The following is a 12461-nucleotide window of genomic DNA, read 5'->3' as shown; positions in this document are numbered from 1 at the left end:
TATAATTCCTAATCTAAAAAGAATTCATGATTCTAGCCTCATTAGGAAGGGAGTTCCGTACTTGTGCTGCCTCAAATCTATGTTTAATGATTCATTGGCAATCATACGGACAGCCAGTTCAGTTGAAGTTAAAATTTGACATGATAGCCAACATCTTAAATACTGGTAGCCCATACCAAATTTAAGGGGCCACTGTCGAGTAGGCCCCTGGTATATTACACTTCTACAGTATACCAAGGAATTATGAGAGGTTTAACTGTAATATCATACACGTTTAAATTTCCTTGAATATACCTGAGACTCATACTGTATATTATATATTTTAATTTTTCAGATATCTTACATAGTTTACAAGATATGTTCAAAAGTTTATAAGATATCTTTTATATTGATCAATTTGAAAGATTAATCCTTCTTCTTTCTTTTTGTACCTCATTTATAAAGTTTAAAGAAAGATGAGTTGAATTACACCAGTTTAAAGACGTCTGATTGGGGATGAAAAATCTTTGTATTGTGCTTTTCTAAAAGAAGATGGATTGAAAGATCTGTAAAACAGATGGATGTATATTTTAAGAAAATAGCCCGAAATTGTTCTAATGGTCTTTTTAGAGACTTGAGGAGGCCATTGGAGTCGAGATCCATTCTACGACAAGCCCTTATAAAGCCCACAATCTTTAAAAGCAAACTACCAGCCACAGCAATTAAGCCCTTAAACAATTATCAAAGTGAAATCTAATATGTTTTTGTTCTTTTTTTATACTTTTTTTTCTGTAACCGAGGCTCATATGGAACGCGGCTGGTAGCGGCCAGGGTACTTTCTCCTGCTAAATAATAATGTATATGCGGGTTATGTTCATCTCTTATATTTTATGATGGTATGATACTAAACCCCTAACGGGAGAGATTGTTCTTAACTTTCATATGATGAAGACGTATCTTGACTTTCAACCAGTTGAATTGAGGTCGGGAGCAGCTGGCATGTATGTAACAGCAACTAGTAGTCAGGCCTTTGTTATATGTATCATTGTCATTTTACTTAGTTTCTTCTGTTACCTATTCTGGCATCGGACTCCGACTTCGTTTTTTACTTATTTTAACAGAGTTTTACTGATCGTGGTGCTGTGTGCATGCTTGGTTATTCTAATTGGCTAGAAGTATATATATATATATAGGGGTACCGGTATGTTTAATGTTTGACCCGCAGCATTTTCGCGCTTGTCCAATATTAGTATAGCATCTGGCCTTTGTTCGTCTTGTATTCTTTTTTTTTATATAGTTCATTTATATAGTTAGGAGTTTACTGTGACGTCCATTTTCACAAACTATTATTCAGTTTTGTTTAGGGCCCAGGTGAATCCCGCCTCCGGGTGCATAATTTTTTCGCTGTATTGAAGACCCATTCGTGGCCTCCGATTATTTTCTGCTGTTTTGTCGAGTTGTTGTCTCTTTAGCACCTTTCCAATTTCTATTCTCAATTTATTCCTTATCTTCCGTGCAAATCAAATCATAGTCAAAATGTCACAATCAAAATAAATTTCCCCCAAAAACCCAGCCTTAAAACATAGGAAAAACAAACAATAGTCTGAAATTCAAGAAAAGTGAAGATTGAACGACACTCCGGCATTAACCATTTGGTACCAAAGACAAGGAAGTATGTCTCCTTAGCACCGGAGAGGTAGTTACTATCTACTCTTGACGTCATCATGATTCTCAAGACAAGTCAAAATTAACTCAATCACGAGTCAAAGTGAGTAACTTGTCATGAAGCAATTTAGTAGTCCTATAATATAAGACTTCGTAGGTTTACATCATTTGCATTCAACGTTTTTATAGGTTAACACATGGCAAGAATAAAATCTCTTTGTTTTTACTGTGCTATAATCTGGATAATGCACAGCAAAGGTGTGCATTAACTACCTCAGATATACTGCACAGTTCAAATCTTTTTACCTTTAGGGGCGGGTCTTGGATTTTGAAAGGGGCGTTATTCTATAAAATTATAAAAAATATTACCGAGTGTAGTGAGAGTAAAGACAATATTGACGATTTTAAGCTAAAACACGATACTTTGTCAAATCCAAGGGTTAATGAACTGTTCGCCCCCACCCCCGAATCCGCCATCTGCCTTGAAATTACGACAAAGTTGAACTTCGTACAAACATCGTCGTTTCAAAATAGGAAAAAGAAAGGTTTCTCATTCCTTTATTTTGTTTTATCTAAGCTGGGACATAAACTATTTTGTTATATTTTGTGTACAACGTAATCTAAATCAGTGTTTTAAAGTTAAAAAGATAGTTAAAACAATTTTTGGTTATTTCTGCCAAAAAAGAATTGTATCTAAGAATATCCGAATAAAAGAAATCTGATTTATATTAGTTTCAGACCCAATGGAATTTATAACGACTTTTTGAATATTTCTTCTATAAAGGGACTATTTTTGGATCGAATTTAATGAGGACCATATTTAAGTTTGTTTTAAAACAGGGGGATTAACTGGAGATCAATCAGACTTCATTTAGATGGACGTGTCTTAAAAAGTAATATAGTAGATAAAAGAAATTGGGGGGGGGGGGGGGGTGCAGGGAGTAAAAGGTTTTAAAAGAGAAACGCCGGTATTTTCTGTTTATTTCACATTTTAAATTAAGGTAATATAACATCTTCCTCGGTTCTTTTTTTCTCTAAGCATATCATTGAGGGAAAGAAATTCAAAAGCAATTAATCTAATTTTAACTCAATAACCCTTGCAGTTATACAATAAAAAAAATATACCATTAAATCGCAATTTTAGAATGAGTCTAAATATAAAAAAAAAATATTAATTTTAAACTTACCAAAGTCGTATTTCCCCCTTTCTTTACCCTACAAGAAACTTTCCTAGGAACCGTGGATTGCGGAATGACGTCAACATTTCTAAAACGTTTACGTAAATTGATTGCGTCATGTGTTAAAACAGTTATTGGCCAATCAAATCGGTATATGTAATTTAATCTGCACAGCACGAGATGACCCAATAACCCGAACTCCTGCGTCGTTCGGGTTATTGGGTCATCTCGTGCTGTGCAGATTAAATGACACATACCGACTTGCTTGGTCAATAACTATAACATATTTTTGGTACTATCAATGCTGACCCACGAAAAAATCGTTGGGAAGTTGCCAAGAGAAAATAATCGATAAGACTTCATGGTTCAGCATTGAAAGTAAAACAAAAATATCAGATATAGAAAACGTTAAATATAACCGATATGAACCTATACTAAGTGTTATGTTATAGAACTAGGAATCGAGCACAAACTTGTGGCTTATGTAGCTTTTATGATGAAAAAAACCCACATAAAACCCTGTTCAGAACCGTTGCATCATTAAGTCCCATAAAATATGTATTCATCAGGACAATTCCGATAGAATCAAAAGGCTTATGGCATCTACTGGAAAGAAAAACATATGATGAGGTGTGAATATGTTGCTACATAGAATTTAAAGTTAATAACTGGATGAGTAGACATAAAAATTCGTAAGGGTTCCATGGAACCCAGTGCATGGAACCTGGAGTGTTTCGCCAACTTTTGCTGTTAATCGCACACTCAAACAGAAATGAGGGAAAACTAAATAAAAATATTCCTCTCGATACTATCTTTTGATTGTAAAAAGCAGCCAATTTCATTATTGACAAAATCGTCTGAAAAATGACATTTTTGGCATATTTGAAAGATTTTTCATATTTAAGCTTGAATCGGAGCGTTTTTAATGACTAAATCATTTAAAATCTTTCACATAAACTAATTGAATCAACTGAAATAGACACTAAAGTGTTTAAAAAGTGTCCAAAATCTTTCGTCAGATGAACCTGAAATTTGAGGCCAAAATCAGCCTTTACCGGACTTACCCCTTTACTTCTGGATACTATCTTATGAACATAAACGAGCTTCTGTCTCAAGTTTAGTTGAAATCCAGGATAGTTTAAGAAAGTTATTAAAATTTCAAAAACTTTAACCACAGAGTGAATATTTGTGAATGCCGCCGCAGAATGCTCGACAAAAACAGAATGGTAGTGCTACACTTATGAGTATTCCACATGCAAGTAGATGAAAAAAACATATGATAGCACAACTGCTTCCTAACCTGTTTCAGTGACTGACGTCTTTTAAAAACAAAATATCCACCAAGCAAAACCAGTAAGGGTTCCATATACCTGGTAAACACAATTAAACTGTATGAGTTGAGTAGTGATTTAGGATCTTAAAAAGAATATACCAGCACAACATACTTGCATTGGTGTCACGACATGCATGTGTATTGCATCATTCTGATGTTTGAGAATAAATTTTTCATGCACCTTGTAGACTTGTTTAGTTTTCTAATTATAATTTCAATTTGTTTCCGAGACTCGAAAACTAAACTATTTGGACATATATTTGTTATCCTTTTTTTATAACCATGCCAGGAACTCTACATACTTTTTTGTGTAAAAAATGACTGAGTTTGTTTGAAGTTTAAGAATATTTTTTCTGTCATGAATTTAGGCTCAGTTTATTTTGATAGACACGTTTCAAAGATAAGTACATTTATCATATACTTAGAGAAAATAACATATGATTTTTACAGTATGATAGTAGCATTAAATTAACGTAAATTCCATATTATTATCACATATAAAAAGAAGATGTGGTATGATTGCCAATGAGACAACTATCCACAAAAGACCAAAATGACACAGAAACTAACAACTATAGGTCACCGTACGGCCTTCAACAATGAGCAAAGCCCATACCGCATAGTCAGCTATAAAAGGCCCTGATAAGAAAATGTAAAACAATTCAAACGAGAAAACTAACGGCCTTATTTAAATTTAAAAAAAAATGAGACTACTATAACACAGTAGCAAAAAGGCACTACTATATATATAAAAAAGAAGATGTGTATTATTACCAATGAGACAACTCTCCACAAGAGACCAAAATGACACTATACGTCACCGTACGGCCTTCGACAATAATCAAAGCCCGAATAGTCAGCTATAAAAGACCCCAAAATGACAATGTAAAACAATTCAAACGAGAAAAATATATGTATGTTTTACAACTTCACTTTACATATGTATTTTGAAATATTTTATTGTAGAGCATGAATATTTTAGATAATCATAAAGTTAAACAATAAAAAAAATATAATAAATGAATAGATAAGTATATATGAAATCAAAGTATGCGATTTTAAACAAACATACATGTATCCTCCTTTCCCAAACTAATTATTTCTACTTTCCATTAAAATAAAAGTTACCATAGCATCTAAATTTATTGTCGTCCATCCCAAATGTTCAAAAATGTTTAAAGTCTTCCCCATCGATACTTTTTAATCATGCACAATTATGCGAAAATAAAGTTTGGGAACCCACTTCTCTTTCCCAAAAGTCAACATATATTCCTCCTTTCTACAAGCTATTGATTTACGTATGCACTAAATGAATGTGTTCGAATATTTGAAATGAGATCAGAATTAAAATAATTTAAAATTGTTGACTAGCATCGAGAAATCAGATGACTATCGTGAGGCAGAACTAGTTTATGAATTTCACAAAAATCCTTCTTGTTATCTTCCAATATAACATACATCCATTTTGCAAATTCTGCTTTGTTAATTGGATGCCTTGACAGGGTAATTCTTTTATTGCAAATGTAGTTGGGTATACTGTGTCCAAAATTACTTGCTTGATGCTTCATTATACATAGCAATGTCTTCGCTTCATTATTATCCCAATTCACATGTAAATCGTTTTGCTCTGCATAATAAGTTGTTCCAAACTGTCGATAAAGAGCTATTTCTGTCAGTTTATTGTATGCTATCGTCCAATTTGATACCTGTAGAGTAAAAATGAATCATTTTTCGTTGAATATTCCAGAGTTCTCTAAATACTAGTATACTTCAGAAATTTACCCAAAAGAACTTACTTTCACTAAATCTAACATAAACAGCAGCAGTTGTCCTTTTCTAGATTTAGACATTTCAATTTCGAACGGGAAACTTCATACTAAAATTTACGACAAAAGAGACGATTTTTCATTTCCTATTGTTAATTTTCCTTTTTTAGACGGCGATGTGCCTTTGGCTCCATCATACGGTGTTTATATATCCCAATTCGTTCGGTTTTCCCGTGTGTGTTCGGATGTTATAGATTTTAACGAACGTAATCAATGCATCACTGGAAAATTGCTGTGTCAGGGATTTCGATACCATAAATTACTTCAAACTTTTACTAAATTCTTTCATAGATAGTATCATACAATGATTTGATTAGTAAATTTGGCTATACCTGTAGAAAACTTATTAAAAAATGGTATTTCACATCCTAAATTTTATGGTAATATTGTACTAAAAGCGAGGAAATCACTATGTGCATCGAACCTTTCAACAAACTTATAAGTAAAGGTTATCGTACCAATATTGTAATTAGATCTCTGAATATAGTTTACATTGGCACTGATATCGATTCTGTCATTAGCAAATTAAAACATAACTAAATTGTATCTTCTTTTGAGGCGGGATATATAGAGACACAGACACGTTATTTTTTATCACTATAGAAGTCGCTCCTCACTATCCTACTACCTGTCGATACATTTATTTTGGCATTGCACAAGTTATGTCTTCTCTGACTGTTCATGACGTTAAAAGACTACATCTCTGGGATGTGTTTTAGTTGATTTTAGTCTCTGATGCATGATTTTTTTTATTATTACAGTGATTTGACTGTTAGTGTTGCTATTCACCAATTGCAACTTATTCAAAATTCTGACAAAATTGCAATCAGTTTCATAAAACCAAATTGTTCAACTGGTCAGAAATTTGAACTAACTGCTGTAGAAAACCACAGTCAAGTAGGGAAAGTGCAAGGTGATAGAATAAAACATACTTACAATCCTATAAGACTTTAACTCCACTTTAATGATGTTGTGTCAAAATCAGTCTAACGGTTTGCATAGGTATATTATAGTCATTTCCATGCTAAGGAACTATTATTATTTTGAATTGCTATAAAAATGTCCAAACTAAGCTTTCATATAGTTTTTCTTTGTGAAAGTATTCTATATTCAGTTCCTTCAGCATGGAATTGACTATAATATACCTATACAAACTGATAGACTAATTTTGTCACAACAACATAATAGTGGAGTTAAAGTCTTAAAAAAATGTAAGTATGTTTTATTTTATATCAACTTGCACTTTTACATTATGGCTGAACCATTTGTTCAATAATCTGACCAGTTGAACAATTTGGTTTAATAATACAAATTGCAGTTTGGTCAGAATTTTGAATGAGTTGCAATTGCTGGATAGCAACACTTACAGTCAAGTCACTGTAATTGTTTTTGGCTTTTGACTAGCTGTCAGTAACTGCGAGTACTCTCAAATCGTATTTTCTTGTTAATTCGACCTGTTGATACTGTTCATAATGCTTTTTTGTTATTATATATTTATATGGATCTTGTCTATATACCAGCTTTTGATTATTTGGAATATATTATAAGTTTCACTTCTTCGTACTTCATTTGTATAAACTTCAAGATTTACCTGTAATTTTTTCAAACCGTTTTTATTCTAAAGTGAATATTTTCGAAGGGTTAAATATTTCGCAGTGGTGACTTGCCATGGCTTTGTTTGAACTTGTTTGTTTGCTTTTTTGCCTTGAATGTTTGTCCCTAATATTTCATTAACCGTGCATTTTCATTCAGATATCGCAGATCAAATTTATTCGTTTATAGTGTATTAATTGTACGTTTTTTGATTGAGTTAAGCCTGCCAAATGATATTTTACCGTGTGTTTTTCTATGTTGTGATATTATGCTATTGTTTCAGAAAAAGGGAGAAGGTTTGGATCCATTAAAACGTTTAATCCCGCTGCAAAGTTTGCACCTTTCCTAAGTCAGGAATCTGATGTACAGTAGTTGTCGTTTGTTTATGTAATTTATACGTGTTTCTCGTTTCTCTATTTTATATAGATTAGACCGTTGGTATTTCCGTTTGAATGGTTTTACACTAGTAATTTTGGGGCCCTTTATAGCTTGTTGTTCGGTGTGAACCAAGGCTCCGTGTTCAAGGCCGTACATTGACCTATAATGGTTTACCCTTTTTTTAAATTGTTATTTGGATGGAGAGTTGTCTCATTGGCACTCACACCACATCTTCCTATATCTCATTATTATAATTTTAGTCTAAAATCTTTAAATTCTTTTTTGTAAAAGTCGCAATTATAAATTCCTTTAAATGCATCTAATTTGCTAGTTTATATCAGTTGCAAGTCTAAATCTTTAAATCTTCTTAAATATATTTTTATTCGGACAGTAATGTTGTATTATTTACAGCAGTTCTGGTACTTGTTTATGCTGTGTTTATCCTTACACGACGTTTTTTTTATCTATTCTTTTTGTACCGATCCGGTTCGAATAGATATAGGGTTTATGGCTAATTTAACAAACAGACAAATATAATTGAATACTGGCATATAAATAAACTTATGCGAACAAAAAAGATCATGTTATTGAGGTTGTTGCCATATGATTTTTTAATATTTAGAGCAAAATTGTCAGAAACGAAACCACACACTAGCTACAATTTCTGTTTATTCTACTTACTAGTGATGAGCGTTGAGTGTGATTTCTTGGAACAGTTGGCATATCTTCTTTTTTAAAATTGGAAACTGGAGACAAATCTCCACCTAAAACCTGCGAAAAAAATTATAAGATAGTTTAGTGTTACAGCCTTCAGACATATCCAGCATCTTTTCATTTAACTTCAAAGTGTAGAAAACCCTTTAATCAATCAAATTATTTTTTGTTGAGAAGACAAAAACTGAAGGTCAGATTTTCATGATTTAGGCCGTTCAGAACTGACAAAATATGAATTCGAACAGTCAGTTCTTTGCTTTAAAAACATCTTTTTACAAAATACTTATTTCAAAATTATTGGTATCCAACCATAAGAGTATTGTTTTTGGGCTCGATGTCATGTAAAACTGTTTGAAATTTTTCGGTTCCTCCAATGGATATATTGGGGCCCTTTATAACTTGCTGTTCGGTGTGAGCCAAAGCTCCGTGTTCACGGAAGGCCGTACCTTGACCTATAATGGTTTAGTTTTTTAAATTGTTAATGGATGGAGAGTTGTCTCATTGGCACCATATCTTCCTATATCGATAGATGTGTGTTGTCAATTCCTCATACATATATACACCGAGAGCGAGTGCTTAAACTAATAGTTTGGTCCGACAATATTCAAGTCTGGAACTGCTTCAGTTGTTTCCTATCTTATGAGTTTTATTTTATAAAGTAGACTTTGGTGACAGATATTTCATGGTTTCTTTTTAAATCATTCCACGGAATTTGTTTACAATTTTTATGCCCCTGCAGCTTAAAGTTGGAGTGGCCGCATATCATTTTATCCCCATCTGTCCGGCCGTCCTCAGTCTGTCCTTCCGTTCCTCCGTCCGTCCAATTGTGATAATATAGTTATTCAAGATAACTTCTCCTACAGTTTAAATGTTAGGAAGTTTCCACTTTGCTGGTTGTTTGTACATATATTGAAGATGTGCATGTTGTTAGGGTTTAAGAATTTTATTGATTTTTGCTTTTTTTGGAGACAGTTGATCTTTGTCATTTTTAGAGTATTTACTTGTATAAGAGGTGCAACGCGTTTCCAGATAACGCCTCCTACAGTTTGAACGCTAGTGATTTTTCACTTTGGTGGCTGTTTGTACATACACTGAAAGTGTGCAATTGTTCAGGGTTTTATTTCATTAATATTTGCTGGGGTTTTTATTTTATTAATATTTGCTCTTTTGGAAGATAGTTAAACTTTTGCATTTTTGGAGTATATTTACAAGCATATCTAAAATAGTTCTTTTTGTGATACCTCTTGAACATGCGATCTTTTGTTATTAATACCTTAAATCTTACAGTACTTACAGATAAAATGTTTCTTTTTTCACTCTCTGTTTCTGATACTAATTGGTGTAAATTTTGTTTCAAACTATCTTCGATATACTGATCTCTTTCGATTTGGCAAGTCCATTCACAAAAATTTGTTCCCAGCCTGATATGTTGTCGAGATTGATGGCAGAAGTTTCCATAAGAAAACGAATCACAGTAAATTATAAACACTACTACAACTACAATGGAATAAGTAAAAGATAAATAGATAAATAATTTATATACATGCATGATGTGATATAAATATACAATTGATAAATTATTTTGGGACGCTCCTTACCTCAAACGACCGGAAGAAAATGGCTCGATTATAAAACAAATATTACTGGACGTAAAAACACTTAGAGATAACACGCAAATTTCTATAAACATGAAACTTCAGATGATACCGATATGATTGAAAACACGTAGCCAAAAACCAAGGAACAAGTTTAGATACAGCAGGAAACTCAAAGAACTTAATAACATACTAGTACCTCATGTTGTCTTTCTGTTTCTACATTATAAGAATCCGCGCCTGCATGTTTTATACGACACCGTTAAAAACGCCTATATGTGCAATTACTTAACAAATTGGTTAACAATATATATCAATGAAGACAATGGAGAGAGAGACGAGAAGTTAGCAACATTTGGTGATTTTTTTCATACTGCTTTCTTAGTACCTTTTTATTTTGGATAAGTTTTTCTCTTTTTGATTTTTTTCAACATCCCCCATCCCTGTCATTTTACTTCTTTTTCAATCTCGGACTTTATTCATTCGTAGACTATATTTTGGTTACCCCATGTATCAGTGCTCTTTCAGTAAATGCAAAATTTGTAACCTGAAATTCAAAATCTTTCAAAAAAGAGCAACAGAAAATATTGCATTTACACAAATAAAACTTCTATAGGAAAGGGAATAAATATCCGCCAAAAAGATTGAAAAAAATGTGATTAACATTTAAAAAAAATATCGAAGAAATGTGTCCAGAGATCACTCAGTGGATAAAAAAAAAATATGCAGAAGTTGAATTCGGTAAACATTAGAAAATGAAATGATTGGCTATAAAACAGTACTTTGTTTGCACTTTTTCTATTTTGCGTTAAAAGAGGTTCGAATTTGTAGTAGTCATGCCCATAGTAAATACACTTATTATAAGGAATATATCTGGAAATAATTCCATCGGACAGTAAACTAAATTTTGAGCAAATATAACTAATTTTCGCCCCAGAATTACACAAACCTCTATAAATCATGATTAGATTTTCTCGAAGTATATAATATAATTATTGCGTACCTTACTAAAGAGATCTCCTTTTAAAGCAATACAGCTTTGATTTTCCATGAATATGACAAATCTGGCAATTTCCATTATTTATTGAAAATAAAGCTTTGGTCATTTGTACCATGCAGTCTTACTTTCATTCTCCTGAAAATATCCATGGTCCAAATTGAATGCAAATAGAAATCTGTGACTTCCTACGAAAGCGGATATTCCAAACGGTCAGTATTGCAACATTTGAAATTAAAGAACGGGACGTCCGAACGAAAGTGTCTTAACAGCGTTGTTCTTCGTCATCATTTTATGAAATCTGTAAGAGTATCAATTGTTTGCTTAGATGATTTGCAAATTTTGATGTTACTTTCATGAAATGGAAATGGAAAAACGGTGTTTTAATAATGACGAAAAAATGATTAATATTTTCGAAAACTAGCTTTGTAAATAACTGTAAAGATGGTCAATTAGATAAAACAAAGAATTTGAAGTGATTCACACCTAACATAATGTGTGCATCCAATGATAGCTCAGTACTTTGTAATGTATACCTTTTTTTTGTGTACCATGGTTAATGATTACTTTTAAAAGAAAATTTAAAAAACAAAATATCTTAAATCATTTCAATCTTTATTAATTGTATTGAAAAAAAAACATGAAACAATACAACGGAATATGAAAAGGAGTGTAGCGAAATTCCTTTACTAATCCAATAAAAACCATTTTCGCATTAGACTACAATTTTAGTGAAACCGTCATTTCGTGACGTTTCATGTTAAAATTATGTGCCATATCATTCCTCACAGTAAAGTGCAAAAGAACTTTAACTTCGAAAGCAAACGGAAAGTGGTTTAAAACAGAAACTAACTACCGTACGAAATATGTTTTAAAATATGGAAAATGAAGCCAGTGGGTGGGTGGTGGATAGATTTGAGCAGAAATAAAACACAAATTAGCACTGTCATATATATCTAGCCAGCTCAAACAGTTTGTTACGTTACAAATTTATCACTCTTACAGTGACTTGACTGTTAGTGTTGCTCTCCAGCAATTGCAACTTATTCAAAATTCTGACCAAACTGCAATTTGTTTTACAAAATAAAATTGTTCAACTGGTCAGAAATTTGAACTAACTGCTGTAGAAAACTACAGCCAAGTCATGAAAGTGTAAGGTGAAAAAATAAAACATACTTACAATCTCATAAGACTTTAACTCCA

The 12461-nt window shown here is 32.4% G+C and overlaps 1 long non-coding RNA gene across 1 annotated transcript; it reads right to left on the bottom strand.

The window, feature by feature from the left end:
- Nucleotides 1-5170: 5170 nt before the first annotated feature.
- On the bottom strand, nt 5171-10073 carry LOC139518554 (uncharacterized). Its single transcript, XR_011663406.1, has 3 exons — nt 9961-10073; nt 8634-8723; nt 5171-5861 (listed from the first exon to the last, which is right to left on the bottom strand). It is a non-coding gene; the product is annotated as an uncharacterized lncRNA (long non-coding RNA).
- Between the last annotated feature and the right edge of the window lie 2388 nt (nt 10074-12461).

This window comes from Mytilus edulis, chromosome 4 (assembly GCF_963676685.1).
Source record: "Mytilus edulis chromosome 4, xbMytEdul2.2, whole genome shotgun sequence".
Lineage (NCBI taxonomy): Eukaryota > Metazoa > Mollusca > Bivalvia > Mytilida > Mytilidae > Mytilus > Mytilus edulis.
This window is presented reverse-complemented; position numbering and strand designations above follow the sequence as displayed.